The sequence below is a fragment of the Bos indicus genome, chromosome X (genome assembly GCF_029378745.1).
Source record: "Bos indicus isolate NIAB-ARS_2022 breed Sahiwal x Tharparkar chromosome X, NIAB-ARS_B.indTharparkar_mat_pri_1.0, whole genome shotgun sequence".
Taxonomy (NCBI): Eukaryota; Metazoa; Chordata; class Mammalia; order Artiodactyla; family Bovidae; genus Bos; species Bos indicus.
This window is the reverse complement of record NC_091789.1, coordinates 81487901-81504450: the sequence shown is the minus strand read 5'-3', so window position 1 is coordinate 81504450 and position 16550 is coordinate 81487901.

Genomic DNA, 16550 nt, shown 5'->3' with positions numbered 1-16550 from the left:
AATACACATCAATTATTTCAACAAGTGTTTGCAGAGTGGTTGCTTTGTGTTAGGTTGCTGCTACTGCTAAGTCACTTCAGTCCTGTCCGACTCTGTGCGACCCCATAGATGGCAGCCCACCAGGCTCCCCCCATCCCTTGGATTCTCCAGGCAAGAGCACTGGAGTGGGTTGCCATTTCCTTCTCCAATGCATGAAAGTGAAAAGTGAAAGTCAAGTCGCTCAGTCATGTCCGACTCTTCACGACCCCATGGACTGCAGCCCACCAGGCTCCTCCATCCATGGGATTTTCCAGGCAAGAGTACTGGAGTGGGGTGATAAAAAGAATGACAAAAGGGGGCCTGTCTCCAAGAAGCTCATGTTCTCATCACAGCAATAGGTGTTCAATGACATAAGTACAATAAGAAGTATAGCAAGCTTTTGTACATTTATAGATATGATAAATTTGATAAATACCTGCTGTTCAAAGATTCCCAAGTAATTCAATGGTATAGAACCCACCTGCCAATGCAGGAGACGTAGGAGACCCGGGTTCCATCCCTGGGTTGGGAAGATCCCCTAGAGGAAGAAATGGCAACCCAATCCAGTTTTCTTGCCTGAAAAATCCCATGAACAGAGGAACCTGGTGGACTGCAGTCCATGAGCTCGCAAAGAGTTAGACACAACTGAGCACCCAGGCAGGTTCAAAGATTTATGAAGATCTGTGACATGAAGAAATTAATAATTTTGCTAAGACTCATGTTGCTCTCTGTTCTTATTCATAGTTACATGTGCAGCAAATTTCCTGAACTGATAAGAACTTTGTTGTTTCTTTTCAGATTGTTACATTCATAGTTAATACTACTAAATAAATGATGTAATGAAATGCAGCTCATTTCAATTAAAATATTTATTTTTTAATAGCCTGATAAGACTTGTGCCCTAAGGTTCTGACGTAGATTTTCAAATATTTTTCCATCTTTTTGAGATAAAACTGACAGATAAAAGTATAGGAACTTCCCTGGTGGTCCAGTGGTTAAGACATGCTGCTTCCACTACAGGTTTGATCCTGGTTGGGGAGCTAAGATCACATATGTTGACTGCACACACACACACATACACACACACACACACATATATATATGATGATTTGATATACATATACATTGTGAAATGATTGCCATAATCAAGCTAATTAACACATCCATCACCTCACACAGTTACCATTTTTGACAATTATTTTTTATTGAGTATATTTGACATACAATAAACATTGTGTAATTTAAGGTGTACATCATGTTGATTGGCAGTACTATTGCTATTGTACCCTTAGCTAACATCTGTACCACACCACATAATGCAAATATGTACATTTAAACAACTTCTGCCTCATTTTCCCACCCCAATCCCCACAGCTCCTGGTAACAGTATGTTTTTTTAAATTTCACATGTAAGAAATATACAGTATATGTCTTTCTCTTTATGACATCTCATTTAGCATAATGTCCTCAAAGTGCATCCATATTTTTGAAAATGGCAGAATTTTCTTTTTTCTCATGACTCAATAGTATTTTATATGTATACTAGCAATTTTGATGGAGAAGGCAATGGCAACCCACTCCAGTACTCTTGCCTGGAAAATCCCATGGACGGAGCGGCCAGGTGGGCTGCAGTCCATGGGGTCGCTAGGAGTCGGACATGACTGAGCGACTTCACTTTATTTTTTCACTTTCATGTATTGGAGTAGGAAATGGCAACCCACTCCAGTGTTCTTGCCTGGAGAATCTCAGGGACGGGGGAGCCTGGTGGGCTGCCATCTATGGGGTCGCACAGAGTCGGACACAACTGAAGTGACTTAGCAGCAGCAATTGTGAATAATGCTGAAATAAACATGGGAAAATATATGTTTTCTCAGTAACCTTTTTCACTTCCTGTGGATATATACCCAGAAGTGGGATTGCTGGAACATGTGGTTGTTCTATGTTTAATTTTTTGAGTAACCTCCATAGGGTTCTCCATAGTGGCTGAGCCAGTTTACAGTTCCACCAACAGTGCACAAACAGTGGTTACCTCTTGTCTCTTTGATGATAATCATTTAACAGGTGATATGTCGTTGTGGTTTGGACTTGCATTTCCCCAATAATTAGTTATATTGAGCACCTTTCACATACCTTTTGGCATCTGTATGTCATCCTCAGAAAAATGACTATTTAGGTAGTACTTTGTCCATTTTCAAATCAAATTGTTTATTTTATGCTATTTAACTGTATAAGTTCCTTATATATTATGGAGAACTTCTTATCAGAAATTTGATTTGCAAATATTTTCCCCATTCTGTGGGTTGCTGTTTAATTTTGTGGATTGTGTGCTGTGCAAAAGCTTTTTAGTCTGATATAATTCCACACATTTGTTTTTGCTTTTGTTGTATTTGCTTTTGGTGTCATATCCAGAAGATAATTGCAAAGACTAATGTCAAGGAGTGTTTTCCCTCTGTTTTCTTCTAGGAGTTTTACAGTTTTGGGTTTAAGTCTTCAATGCATTTTGAATTGATTTTTGTGTATGATGTAAGATAATTGTTCAGTTTCTTTTGCATGTAGATGTCCAAATTTTCCAGAACTATTGATTAAAGAGACTATCATTTCCCCATTGTATATTCACTCTTGTTAAAAATTAATAGACGGCTTATATGTGGCTTTATTTCTAGACTCTCATCAGTTCCATTGGACTATATATCTCCTCTTATGCCAGTACCACACTGTTTTGACTGCAATAGTTTTTAATAGAGTTTAAAATCAAGAAACATGATGCCTCCAGCTTTGTTCTTCTTGCTCAGGATTGCTTTGGCTATTCAATCCTTTGTGGTTCCATATACATTTTGCAGGGATTCCCAGGTGACTCAGTGGTTAAAAATCTGCCTACCAATCAGGAGACTCAGGTTCAATCCCTGGGCCAGCAAGATCCCCTGGAGAAGGAAATGGCAATCCCCTCCAGTATTCTTGCCTGGGAAATCGCATGAACAGAGGAGCCTGGCAACTACAGCCCATGGGGTTGCTAAGAGTTGGATGTGACTAAACCACCACCACCAGCATATATGTTGCAATAGTTTTTTCTATTTTTATGAAAAATATCACTCATTTTGACAGAGATTGCATTGACTCTGCCGATCACATTGGGTAGTATGCACATTTTAACAATATTAATTTTTCTAATCCATGACCATAGGATATCTTTCTATTTAATTGTATCTTCTTTAGTTTCTTTCACCAATGTCCTAAAGTTTTGTATGCAAACTTTTTTTCATCTCTTCAGTTAAATTAATTCCTAGGTTTTTTTTTTCAGGCTGCTGTGAAAGGAATTGTTTTCTTAGTTTCTCTTTCAGGTAGTTTGCTGTAAGAATATAAAGATAGAACTGATTTTTTATAAGTTTGCATCCTGAAGTTTCACCAAAATCATTTATTAGATCTTGCAGGTTTTTGGTGGAGTCTTTAGGGTTTTCTAAATATAAGATCAACTCGTCATCTGCCAACAGACAATTTTACTTCTTACTTTCTGGCTTGGATGCTTTTATTTATTCATTTATTCTTTATTTATTTTACTCTCTATAGATAGGACTTCAGTCTATGTTGAGTAGAAGTGGTGAGAGTGGGCATGATTGTCTTGTTTCTTATCTTAAAGAAAATGCTTTCAGATTTTCACCATTGAGTATGATGTTAGGTGTGGGCTTGTCATATATAATGACCTTTATTAAGTTGAGGGACATTTTTCTATACCTAATTTGTTGAGTTTTTAATAATGAAAGTATGGTGAATTTTGTCAAATACTTTTTCTGTTTCTATTGAGATGGCCATATGATTTTTATTCTTCATTCTGTTAATATGATGTGTCACATTTATTAATTGCATATGTTGAACCATTCTTGCATCCCAGGGATAAATTTCATTTGATCATGGTATAAGATCCTTTTCATGTGCTATTGAATTTGGTTTGCTAGTAATCTGTTAAGGACTTTTGTTCATCAGGGATGTAGTCCTATTGTTTTCCTTATTTAAGTATCCTTGTTTGGCTATGGTTTCAGGGTAATGTTGGTTTTGTAAAATGGTTTGGAGGTGTTTCCTTCTGTTCAATTTTTTGAAAGAGTTTGAGAAGGAGTAGAAATAATTCTTTTTAAAATGTCTGTTGGAATTCACCAGTGAAACCACCTGGCCCTGGACTTTTATTTTTGGGAGATTTTTGATTACTGAATCAAAATTCTAACTCATTATTGGTCAGGTCAGATTGTCTATTTCTTCATGGTTTAGTCTGAGTAGGTTATATATTTCTAGGAATTTATCTATTTTTCTAGATAATTCAATTTGTTGGCATTTCATTGTTTATTAAAGTCTTTTATGAACTTTTTATTTCTTGGTATTGCAAAGAGTCAGACACAACTTAGTGACTGAACAACAACAAATCAGTTGAAATGTCTTCTATTTAAAATTTTATTTGTCTTTCTTTCATAGTCAGCATAGCAAAAGTTTTCAATTTTCTTTGTCATTTCAAAAACACAACACTTAGTTTCCTTGATCTTTTCTATTGTCTTTCCAGTCTCTATTTCTTTTCTTTAAAACACTGGTTTGGGCTGTGACTTTTCTTTTTACTTTAAAAATCCTATGTATGTGGAAATTAAATGTCCACTTTTAAATGATGGGTTTATCAAAGAAGCCACAACAAGGAACATTAGAAGATATTTGTAACAGAAGAAAAATGAAAAGAGAATTTACCAGAATTTCTTGCATGTAGCCAAAGCTGCTCAGTGCAATTAAATTAAATACAATGTGGAGTCTTGAATAAGGTATGAAAACAAATAGTGGACACTATCATAAAATGTTGTGAAATTTGAATGAAACCTCTATTTTAGTTAATAATACTGTTGTTGTTCAGCTGCTAAGTCATGTCCAATTCTTTGCAACCCCATGGACTGCAGCATGCTAGGCTTCTCTGTCCTTCACCATCCCCCAGAGTTTTCAAATTCATGTCCATTGAGTCGGTGATGCCATCCAACCATCTCATTCTCTGTCATCCCCTTCTCCTCCTGCCTTCAATCTTCCCCAGCATCAGGGTCTTTTCCAATGAGTTGGTTCTTCCCATCATGTGGCCAAAGTATTGGAGCTTCAGCTTCAGCATCAGTCCTTCCAATGAATACTTGGGGTTGATTTTCTTTAGGAATGACTGGTATGATCTCCTTGCAGTCCAAGGGACTCTCAAGAGTCTTCTCCAGCACCACAATTTGAAAGCATCAATTCTTCAATGCTCAACTTTCCTTATAGTTCAACTGTCACATCTGAACACGACTACTGGAAAAACCATAGATTTGACTATACGGACTTTTGTCAGTAAAGTGATATCTCTGGTTTTTAGTATGCTGTCTAGGTTTGTCATTGCTTTCCTTCCAAGGAGCAAGTGTCATTTAATTTCAGGACTGCAGTCACCATCTGCAGTGATTTTGGAGCCTAAGAAAATAAAATCTGTCACTTCTACTTTTCTCTCATTCTGTTTGCCATGAATTGATGGGACCAGATGCCATGATCTTAGTTTTTTGAAGGTTGAGTTTCAAATCAGCCTTTTCACTTTCCTCTTTGCCTTCGTCAAGAGGCTCTTTCATTCCTCTTCACTTTGTGCCATTAGAGTGGTATCATCTGCATATCTGAGGTTGTTGATTTTTCTTCTAGAAATTTTGATTCTGCTTGTGCTTCATCCAGTCTGGCATTTTACATGATATACTCTGCATATAAGTTAAATAAACAGGGTGACAGTATACAGCCTCATATACTGTCTGAAGCCTAGCTTGAAGAATTTAGAGCATAACCTTACTATAAATAGCATGTGAAATGAGTGCAATTTAATAGTAGTTTGAACATTCTTTGGCATTGCCCTTCTTTGAGATTGGAATGAAAACTGACCTTTTCCAGTCCTGTGACCAGTGCTGAGTTTTCCAAATTTTCTGACATACTGAGTGCAGCACTTTAGCAGCAGCATCTTTTAGGATTTGAAATAGCTCAGCTGGCATTCTATCACTTTCACTAGCTTTGTTCATAGTAATGCTTCCTAAGGCCCACTTGACTTCACACTCCAGGATGTCTGGCTCTAGGTGAGTGATCACACCATCATGGTTGTTCAGGTCATTAAGACCTTTTTGTGTAGTTCTTCTGTGTATTCTTGCCACCTCTTCTTAACCTTTTCTGCTTTTGTTAGGTCCTTACTATTTTTGTACTTTATCATGCCCATCTTTGCATGACATGTTCCCTTGATATCTCCAGTTTTCTTGAAGAGATCTCTTGTCTTTCCCATTTTTTATTTTCCTCTGTTTATTTGCATTGTTCATTTAACAAGGCCTTCTTATCTCTCCTTGCTATTCTCTGGAACTCTGCATTCAGTTGGATATATCTTTCCCTTTCTCCCTTGCTTTTCACTTCTCTTCTTTCCTCAGCTGTTTGTAAAATCTCCTCAGAAAACTACATTGCCTTCTTGCATTTCTTTTTCTTTGGGATGATTTTGTTCACTGCCTCCTATACAATGTTATGAACTTTCGCCCATAGTTCTCCATGCTCTCTGTCTACCAGATCTATCCCTTGAATTTTTTAACATTCATCACCTCCACTGTATAATCATAAGGGATTTGATTTAGGTCATACTTAGTTGTTTTCCCTTCTTTCTTCCATTTAAGTCAGAATTTTGAAATAAGGAGCTCATGATGTGAGCCACAGTCAGCTCCATATCTTGTTTTTGCTGACTGTGTAGAGCTTCTCCATATGCGGCTGCAAAGAATATAATCAATCTGATTTTGGTATTGACAATCTGGTGATATCCATATGTAGAGTTGTCTCTTGGGTTGTTGGAAGAGGGTGTTTGCTATGACCAGTGTGTTCTCTTGACAAAACTGTTAGCTTTTACTCTGCTTCATTTTTTTCTCCAAGGCCAAACTTGTTACTTCAAATATCTCTTGACTTCCTACTTTTGCATCCCAATCCTCTTTGATAAAAAACACATTTTTGGTGTTAGTTCTAGAACGTCTTATAGGTCTTCAAAGAAGCAGTCATTTTTAGCTTCTTTGGCATCATTGGTTGCGGCATAGACTTGGATTACTGTGATGTTGTGTGGCTTGCCTTGGAAACCAACTGAAATCATTCTGTCATTTTTAATAATATTGTATCACATGTTAATTTCCTGTTTTTTTTTTAAAGCATAGTATTTATAGGATTAGAATTGGATTAGAGGTTTTTAAGTCTCAGAATTGGATTAGAAGTTTTTAAGTCTCATTCAAAAATTTTTAAAGCACTAATTTAATAAACTTTCTAGACTCTCAACAGTAATACTAGATGCCAAAATACATGGAACTGTATCAAAATTTTGAGTGAATATAAATTAGAAATCTAGCATTCTATTCATACTAAGTCAAACAAATGGATTCAAAATGTCATACTTTTTAGCTGGGCAAGAAGTCATAAGTTTTCTAAAATGTATATTATTTTATACATACTGTATATACATATACAAAAGTTTTCACTGTGGAAACTTCTGAAAGAGATGGGAATACCAGACCACCTGACCTGCCTCTTGAGAAACCTATATGCAGATCAGGAAGCAACAGTTAGAACTGGACATGGAACAACAGACTGGTTCCAAATAGGAAAAGGAGTAAGTCAAGACTGTATATTGTCACCCTGCTTATTTAACTTATATGCAGAGTACATCATGAGAAATGCTGGGCTGGAGGAAGCACAAACTGGAATCAAGATTGCCGGGAGAAATATCAATAACCTCAGATATGCAGATGACACCACCCTTATGGCAGAAAGTGAAGACGAACTAAAGAGCCTCTTGATGAAAGAGGAGAGTGAAAAAGTTGGCTTAAAGCTCAACATTCAGAAAACAAAGATCATGGCCTCCAGTCCCATCACTTCATGGCAAATAGATGGGGAAACAGTGGAAACAGTGTCAGACTTTATTTTTCTGGGCTCCAAAATCACTGTGGATGGTGATTGCAGCCATGAAATTAAAAGATGCTTACACTTTGGAAGGAAAGTTATGACCAACCTAGACAGCACATTAAAAAACAGAGACATTACTTTGCCAGCAGAGGTCCGTCTAGTCAAGGCTATAGTTTTTCCAGTAGTCATGTATGGATGTGAGAGTTGGACTATAAAGAAAGCTGAGCACCGAAGAATTGATGCTTTTGAACTGTGGTGTTGGAGAAGACTCTTGAGAGTCCCTTGGACTGCAAGGAGATTCAACCAGTCCATCCTAAAGGAGATCAGTCCTGGGTGTTCATTGGAAGGACTGATGTTGAAGCTGAAATTCTAATACTTTGGCCACCTGATGCAAAGAGCTCACTCATTTGAAAAGACCCTGATGCTGGGAAAGATTGAGGGCAGGAGGAGAAGGGGACGACAGAGGGTGAGATGGTTGGATGGCATCACCGACTCAATGGACATGAGTTTGGGTGGACTCCAGGAGTTGGTGATGGACAGGGAGGCCTGACCTGCTGCAGTCTGTGGCGTCACAAAGAGTCGGACACAACTGAGAGACTGAACTGAACTGACTGACACTTGATCAAAGTTTGAGAAAGAATATCAGAAGAAAAAGAGAGAACTTGGAAAACATTAAATGAAATGGGAGAACTGAATATGAAACAGTAAATGTGAGATAAACTAGATATAAATAAATGATCATCATATAGTCCAGTTGTTTTTATACATCACTGTTCATTATAAATACATCTGGAGCTTTGGAGGAAAAAAAGCAATACGTAGGTGTTTATATTTTTCAAAATATTCAATGGTAATTCTGATATGCATCTGGATATAAAAAATGATTACTGGATCATAAGGCAGTTCTATTCCCAGTTTTTTAAGGAATCTCCACACTGTTATCCATAGTGGCTGTACTAGTTTGCATTCCCGCCAACAGTGTAAGAGGGTTCCCTTTTCTCTACACCCTCTCCAGCATTTATTGCTTGTAGACTTTTGGATTGCAGCCATTCTGACTGGCGTGAAATGGTACCTCATAGTGGTTTTGATGTGCATTTCTCTGATAATGAGTGATGTTGAGCATCTTTTCATGTGTTTGTTAGCCATCTGTATGTCTTCTTTGGAGAAATGTCTATTTAGTTCTTTGGCCCATTTTTTGATTGGGTCATTTATTTTTCTGGAATTGAGCTGCAGGAGTTGCTTGTATATTTTTGAGATTAGCTGTTTGTCAGTTGCTTCATTTGCTATTATTTTCTCCCATTCTGAAAGCTGTCTTTTCACCTTGCTTATAGTTTCCTTTGTTGTGCAGAGCTTTTAAGTTTAATTAGGTCCCATTTGTCAATCCCACTGCTGGGCATACACACTGAGGAAACCAGAATTGAAAGAGACACATGTACCCCAATGTTCATCGCAGCACTGTTTATAATAGCCAGGACATGGAAGCAACCTAGATGTCCATCAGCAGATGAATGGATAAGAAAGCTGTGGTACATATATACAATGGAGCATTACTCAGCCATTAAAAAGAATGCATTTGAGTCAGTTCTAATGAGGTGGATGAAACTGGAGCCTACTATACAGAGTGAAGTAAGCCAGAAAGAAAAACACCAATATAGTATACTAACGCATATATATGGAATTTAGAAAGATAGTAACAATAACCCTGTATATGAGACAGCAAAAGAGACACTGATATATAGAACAGTCTTTTGGACTCTGTGGGAGAGGGAGAGGGTGGGATGATTTGGGAGAATGGCATTGAAACATGTATAATATCATATATGAAACGAGTCACCAGTCTAGGTTCGATGCACGATACTGGATGCTTGGGGCTGGTGCACTGGGATGACCCAGAGGGATGGTAGGGGGAGGGAGGTGGGAGGAGGGTTCAGGGTGGGGAACACATGTGTACCTGTGGCGGATTCATTTTGATATATGGCAAAACCAATACAATATTGTAAAGTTAAAAAATAAAATTAAATTAAATTAAAAAAAATAAAAGAGGAGGAGGTGTAAAAAAAATAAAATGAGCTCATATACAAAAAAATAAATAAAAAATGATTATAGGTTTTTCTCTTAAATGTTTTGGCAGTACAGAATTCTATTATTTTTCTGTTGACCCATCATGATGCTATGGTATTAAGTGAGAAATAGTTACATAATCACAGTAATAAAATATGTTTATCAGTTTTCACAATCAATAACCAGACAAGTAAATGGAAGCATGATTAATCTAACAATATAAAAGAATTGCATACATTCTGGGGGGTTAAATAGAGTGACATGGTAACTGGAAGTGCATACATGCACAAGTTTTCATCTGCCCAGCCAGTCTATGTCTTTTGGTTGATGCTTTTAATTCATTTACATTTAAGGTACTTAGCAATATGTATGATCCTATTGGGCTTCCCTGGTGGCTCAGACGGTAAAGCGTCTGCCTGCAATACCATTTTCTAATTGTTTTGGGTTTATTTTGTGTAGGTCTTTTCCTTGTCTTCTGTTTCCTGCCTAGAGAAGTTCCGTTAGCATTTGTTGTAAAACTGGTTTGGTGATGATGAATTCTCTTAACTTTTGCTTGTTTAGAAAGCTTTTGATTTCTCCATCAAATCTGAATGAGAATCTTGCTGGGTAGAGTATTCCTGGTTGTAGTTTCTTCCCTTTCATCACTTTAAATATATGGTTCAATTCCCTTCTGACTTGTAGAGCTTCTGTTTGAGAAATCAGTTGATAACCTGATGGGAGTTCCCTTGTATGTTATTTGTCATTTTTTTCTTGTTGCTTTTAATATTTAATCTTTGTTTCTAATTTTCATCATTTTGATTACTATGTGTCTCGGTGTGTTCCTCGGGTTTATCCTGCTAGGAATTCTCTGCACTTCCTGAACTGGTTAACTATTTCCTTTCCTATGCTAGGGAAGTTTCAGCTATTATCTCTTCTAATATTTTCTTGGGTCCTTTCTCTTTCTCTTCTTCTGGGACCCCTGTAATGTGAATGTTGGTGTGTTTTCCCAGAAGTCTCTTAGGCTGTCTTCATTTTTTTCATTCTTCTTTCTATATTCTATTCTGCAGCAGTGATTCCCACTGGTCTGTCCTCCAGGTCACTTATCTGTTCTTCCTCGGTTATTCTGCTATTGAATCTTTCTAGTGTACTGTTCATCTCTGCTTATTCTTTAATTCTTCTACATCTTTGGTAAACATCTCTTGCATCTTCATTCTGTTTCCCAGATCCTGGATCATCTTCACTAATTATTCTGAATTCTTTTTCTGGAAGGGTGCATATCTCCACTTCATTTAGTTGTTTTCCTGGAGTTTTATCTTGTCCCTTCATCTAGGACATAATCCTCTCTTTTTCATCCTGATTAACTTTTTATGTGGTTTTCTTTTAGCCAATGTGGAATTCTGGTTTTTCTTGCTGCTTCTGTCTGCACACTGGTGGATGAGACTAAGAGGCTTGTATAAGCTTCCTGATAGGAAGTACTGGTGGTGGGAAAAACTGGGTCTTGCTCTTATGGACAGGGTCTTGGTAAGTAAAGATATAATTTAATTATATGCTGATGGTTGGGGTTGCACTCCCTCTCTGTTAGTTGTTTGACCTGAGGCTACCCAGTCCTGGGGTCTACGGGCTCTATGGTAGGGTTAATGGTGACTCTAACAGGACTTATGCCAAGGAGCCCCTTCCAGGACTGCTACTGCCAGTGCCCCCTTCCCCATGACAAGCCTCTACTGACCGACACCTCCATGGGAGACCCTCCAACACTAGCAGGTAGGTCTCATTCAGTCTTCTATGGGGTCACTGCTCCTTTCCCCTGGGCTTGGAACACATAAGATTTTGTTTGTGCCCTCCAAAGGTGTAGTCTCTGTTTCCCCAGTCCTGTGGAAGTCATGTTATTAAATCCCACTGACCTTCAAAGTCAGATTCCCTGGGGATTCCCAGTCCCTTTGGCAGATCCCCAGGCTGGGAAACCTGACATGGGGCTCAAAACCTTCACAATAGTGGGAGAACTCCTCTGATATTATTGTTCTCCAATTTGTGGGTTGCCCACCCAGTGGGTATGGAATTTGATTTTATTGATTTTATTGTTAATGGCCCTCCTCCCATCTCATTGCAGCATCTTCTTTGTCTTTGGACATAGGTTATCCTTTTTTTTTTTTTTTTGATAGGTTCCAGCATCCTCTGCTCATGGTTGTTCAACAGCTAATTGTGATTTTTGTGTTCTAGGTCTCTATTTCTGTTCTGCATTGGCATTACAGGCTAGCTCAGTCACGCCCAACTCTTTGCAATTCTTTAGACTGTAGGCCACCAGGCTCCTCTGTTTGTGGGGTTTTTCAGGGAAGAATACTGAAGTGGATTGCCATTTCCTCCTCTAGGGGATCTTCCTCACCCAGGGATCAAACCCACGTCCTCTGTGTCTCCTGCATTGCAGGCAGATTTCTTTACCACTGAGCCATCAGGGATGCCTCTGTTCTAATTTTCATTAATTTCTTCCTTTTGCTAACTGTGGTCTTAGTTTGTTCAAATTTCCTGAGGTGGATTATTGAAGTCCTTGCCATTATTATATTGTTTTCTATTTCTCATCCAGTTTGCTTAATAATTCCTATATATATTAAGTGCTCCAATGTTGACTGTATTTATATTTATAATTGCTATATCCTCTTGATGAATGGACTACATTATCATTATATAGTGACCTTCTTTGTCTATTGTGACAGATGTTGAATGAAAGTCTATTTTCTCTCTTTTAAGGATACCCACTACTACTTCCTTTTGGTTACTATTTACACATAATATCTTTTTCTATCCCTTCATTTGCAGTCAGTGGGTGCCCTTAAATCTTATGTGAATTTCTTATAGGCTCTATATTGTTCAGTTCAGTTCAGTTCAGTTCAGTCGCTCTATTGTGTTCAATTCTTTGTGATTCGATGGACTGCAGCACGCCAGGCTTCCCTGTCCATCACCAACTCCCAGAGCTTGCTCAAACTCATGTCCATCGAGTCAGTGATGCCATCCAACCATCGTATCTTCTGTCATCTCCTTCTCCTCCTGCCTTCAATCTTCCCAGCATCAGGGTCTTTTCCAGTAAATCAGTTCTTCACATCAAGTGGCCAAAGTATTGGAGCTTCAGCTTCATCATCAGTACTTCCAATGAATATTCAGGACTGATTTCCTTTAGGATTGACTGGTTTGATATCCTTGTAGTCCAAGGGACTCTCAAGAGTCTTCTCCAACACCACAATTCAAAAGCATCAATTCTTTGGTACTCAGCTTTCTTTATAGTCCAACTCTCACATCCATACATGACTACTGGAAAAACCATAGCTTTGACTAGATGGACCTTTGTTGGCAAAGTAATGTTTCTGCTTTTTAATATGTTGTCTGGGTTGTTAATAGGTTTTCTTCCAAGGAGAAAGTGTCTTTTAATTTCATGGCTGCAGTCACCATGAAATTATGGCAGCAAAATCATGGCAGCAGTGATTTTGGAGCCCCCAAAAATAAAGTCTGTCACTGTTTCCATTATTTCCCCATCTATTTGCCATGAAGTGATGGGACCAGAGGCTATCCATGATCTTTGTTTTCCGAATGTTGAGTTTTAAACCAACTTTTTCACTCTCCTCTTTCACTTTCATCAAGAGGCTCTTTAGTTCCTCTTCACTTTCTGCCATAAGGGTGATATCATCTGCCTATCTGATGTTATTGGTATTTCTCCTGGGAATCTTGACTCCAGTTTGTGCTTTATCCAGCCTGGCATTTTGCAGGATGTACTCTGCATGTAAGTTAAATAAGCAGGGTGAGAATATACAGCCTTGATGTACTCCTTTCCTGATTTGGAATCAGTCTATTGTTCCATGTCCAGTTCTAGCTGTTGCTTCTTGACCTGCATTCGGTTTGCCAGGGAGGCAGGTAAGGTGGTCTGGTATTCCCATCTCTTGAAGAATTTTCCACAGTTTGTTGTGATCTACACAGTCAAAGGCTTAGGTGTACTCAATAAAGCAGAAGTAGATGTCTTTTTGGAACTCTTTTGCTTTTTCAATGATCCAACAGATGTTGTTAGATCTTGTTTGTTTGTTTGTTTGTTTTTTTAAATCCATTCAGCCGTTCTATGACTTCTGATTGAAGAACTTAATACATTACATTTAAAGTAATTATTGACAGATTAAGTATTTATTATTGCCAATTTGTTCATTATTTTATGAATTTTTTTTAGTTTGTTCTTTTTTCCTCACTTATTATCTTCCATTTTTATTCATTAATTATTCCCATGTATACATTGGTTTCTTTATCATTTGTGCATGCAGTAGAGGTTTTTATTTTTTTACTGTGAAGCTTACAAAAGACATAGTTGAAGTTTCTGCTTTAAACTAATAAGAACTTAATGTCAGTCATTTGAAAAAATATGATATATTTATACTTCTCCCATATTTTATGCTACTGATATGACCTTTCACTTCTTCTTATATTATGTATCCATTAACAAATTATTATAGCTGCAGTTATCTTTATTACTTTTGCCTGTTAAATTTTACTCTAGAGTTCAGTGATTTATATACCACCATTACTATATTAGAGTGTTCTGAACTGACTATATATTTACCTTTACTACTGTTTGGCATTTTCATATGTTTGCATATTGTTTCTTAGGTTCCTTTCAAGTTAAAGAACTCCCTTTATCATTTCTCATGAGTGAAATCTAATAGTAATGGTCTCCCTCAGCTCTAGTTTTTATGGGAGTGCAGTTATCTTTACTTCATTTTTAAATGAAAGCTTTTCATGGAATAGTATTCCTAGTTAGCATATTTTCCTTTTAGTATTTTGAAAATACCATTTGACTTCTTCCTATCCTGCAAGAATTTTGCAGAGAAATCCACTGATAGTTTTATGGGGTTGCTCTGTATGTCACACACTGTATTTCTCTTGCTGCTTCAAAATACTCTTTGTCTTAGATTTTTATGATTATCATGTGCCTTTGGGAAATCTTTAGTTGGATGTTGCTTGGGAATATTTGATCACATGAGTCTGGATATACATATCCATCCCAAGATTTTGGAAATATTCAGCCATTATTTCTTTGACTGAGTTATCTGTCCCTTTCTCATTCTCTCCTTCTTCTTTGAATCCCATAAGGTGTCACGTTGAGTGCTCACTTTTATTGCTTTTATGAAAAAGAAAATGTGTTCAATTGGGAGCTGATGAATGAGGCAAGTAGTTTCATAAAGAATGACAAAGACAACAACAACATTTTCCTATTAACCATGGAGCTATGGCCAAAGTCAGAATGTGGGTGGCTGAAGATGTAATATCTAGTGCTTTACATTCCTATGGCTCACAAAGAAAATTGAAACTAAAAATTGTACACAATGCATTGAAAAAGTAGTGTAGATGGCAATTTAGTAAAAAAAGACAGTAGCAAATAAGTCTTGTATTAAATGACTGTCAAATCGCCTTTTGTATTTAGCTTAAAATAAAATACCACTGCTTGTTTATATGCCATTTATGATTTACCATTAAAAACAAGGATTTTCAAGCCAAGCAAGACTGACTCTCAGTTATTTTCTAAAAGGAGTTTTCTGTTGTGTCTAAAGCATGCAGGAAAGCTCCACATCTGGCCTTTACATAAATAATTGATGAACATTTCCTTTTCTGCACAACAGTATAGTATAAATTTGAGAATTAGAAAGTAGCCTTACATTTCAGACACTAGACTGGGGCAGAAATGAGGCCTACCTTTCTCATTTTTAATATATGTATTAATGCTGACTATAATGTAATCATAAATGGCATATAAATTGGCAGTAACATTTTTAGTTAATTAGTTTATTTTAATTGGAGGATAATTACTTTATAATATTGTGATGGTTTTAGCCATACATTGACATGAATCAGCCATGGGTGCACATATGTCCCCCATCCTGAACCCCCTCCCACTTCCTTCCCCACCCCATCCCTCTGGGTTGTCTCAGAGCACTGACTTTGAGTGCCCTGCTTCATGCATCGAACTTACCCTGGTCTTCTATTTTACATATGGTAATATACATGTTTCAATGCTATTCTCTCAAATCATCCCACCCTTGCCTTCTCCTACATAGTCCAATAGTCTGTTCTTTACATCTGTGTCTCTTTTGCTGCTTTGCATATAGGATCATTGTTACTATCTTTCCAAATTACATATATACAGGCAGTTCCATTACCACTGAGCCACCTGGAAATCCCTCCCTGGTTATTACTTCTGCATAACTGAGTTTGTTGTTAAAGCTGTGTATTGAATTTTCCAGATTTTGTCATTGTATTACTCAGCTTCAGGATTTCTGCTTGGTTCATTTGTTTTTTTAAATAAAATATCGACTATATTCCCTGTGCCATACAATATATTCTTGTAGTTTATTTATCATATACATAGTAGTTTGTACCTCTTAACCCCCTACCTATATCTCGCCACACTTCTTCCATTGCCCTCTGGTAACCACTAGTTTGTTCTCTATACCTGTAAATCTGTTTCTCTTTGGTTATATTTATTCACTTATTTTTAAGGTTATACATGTAAGTTACAACATATAGTATTTGCCTCTGTCGGA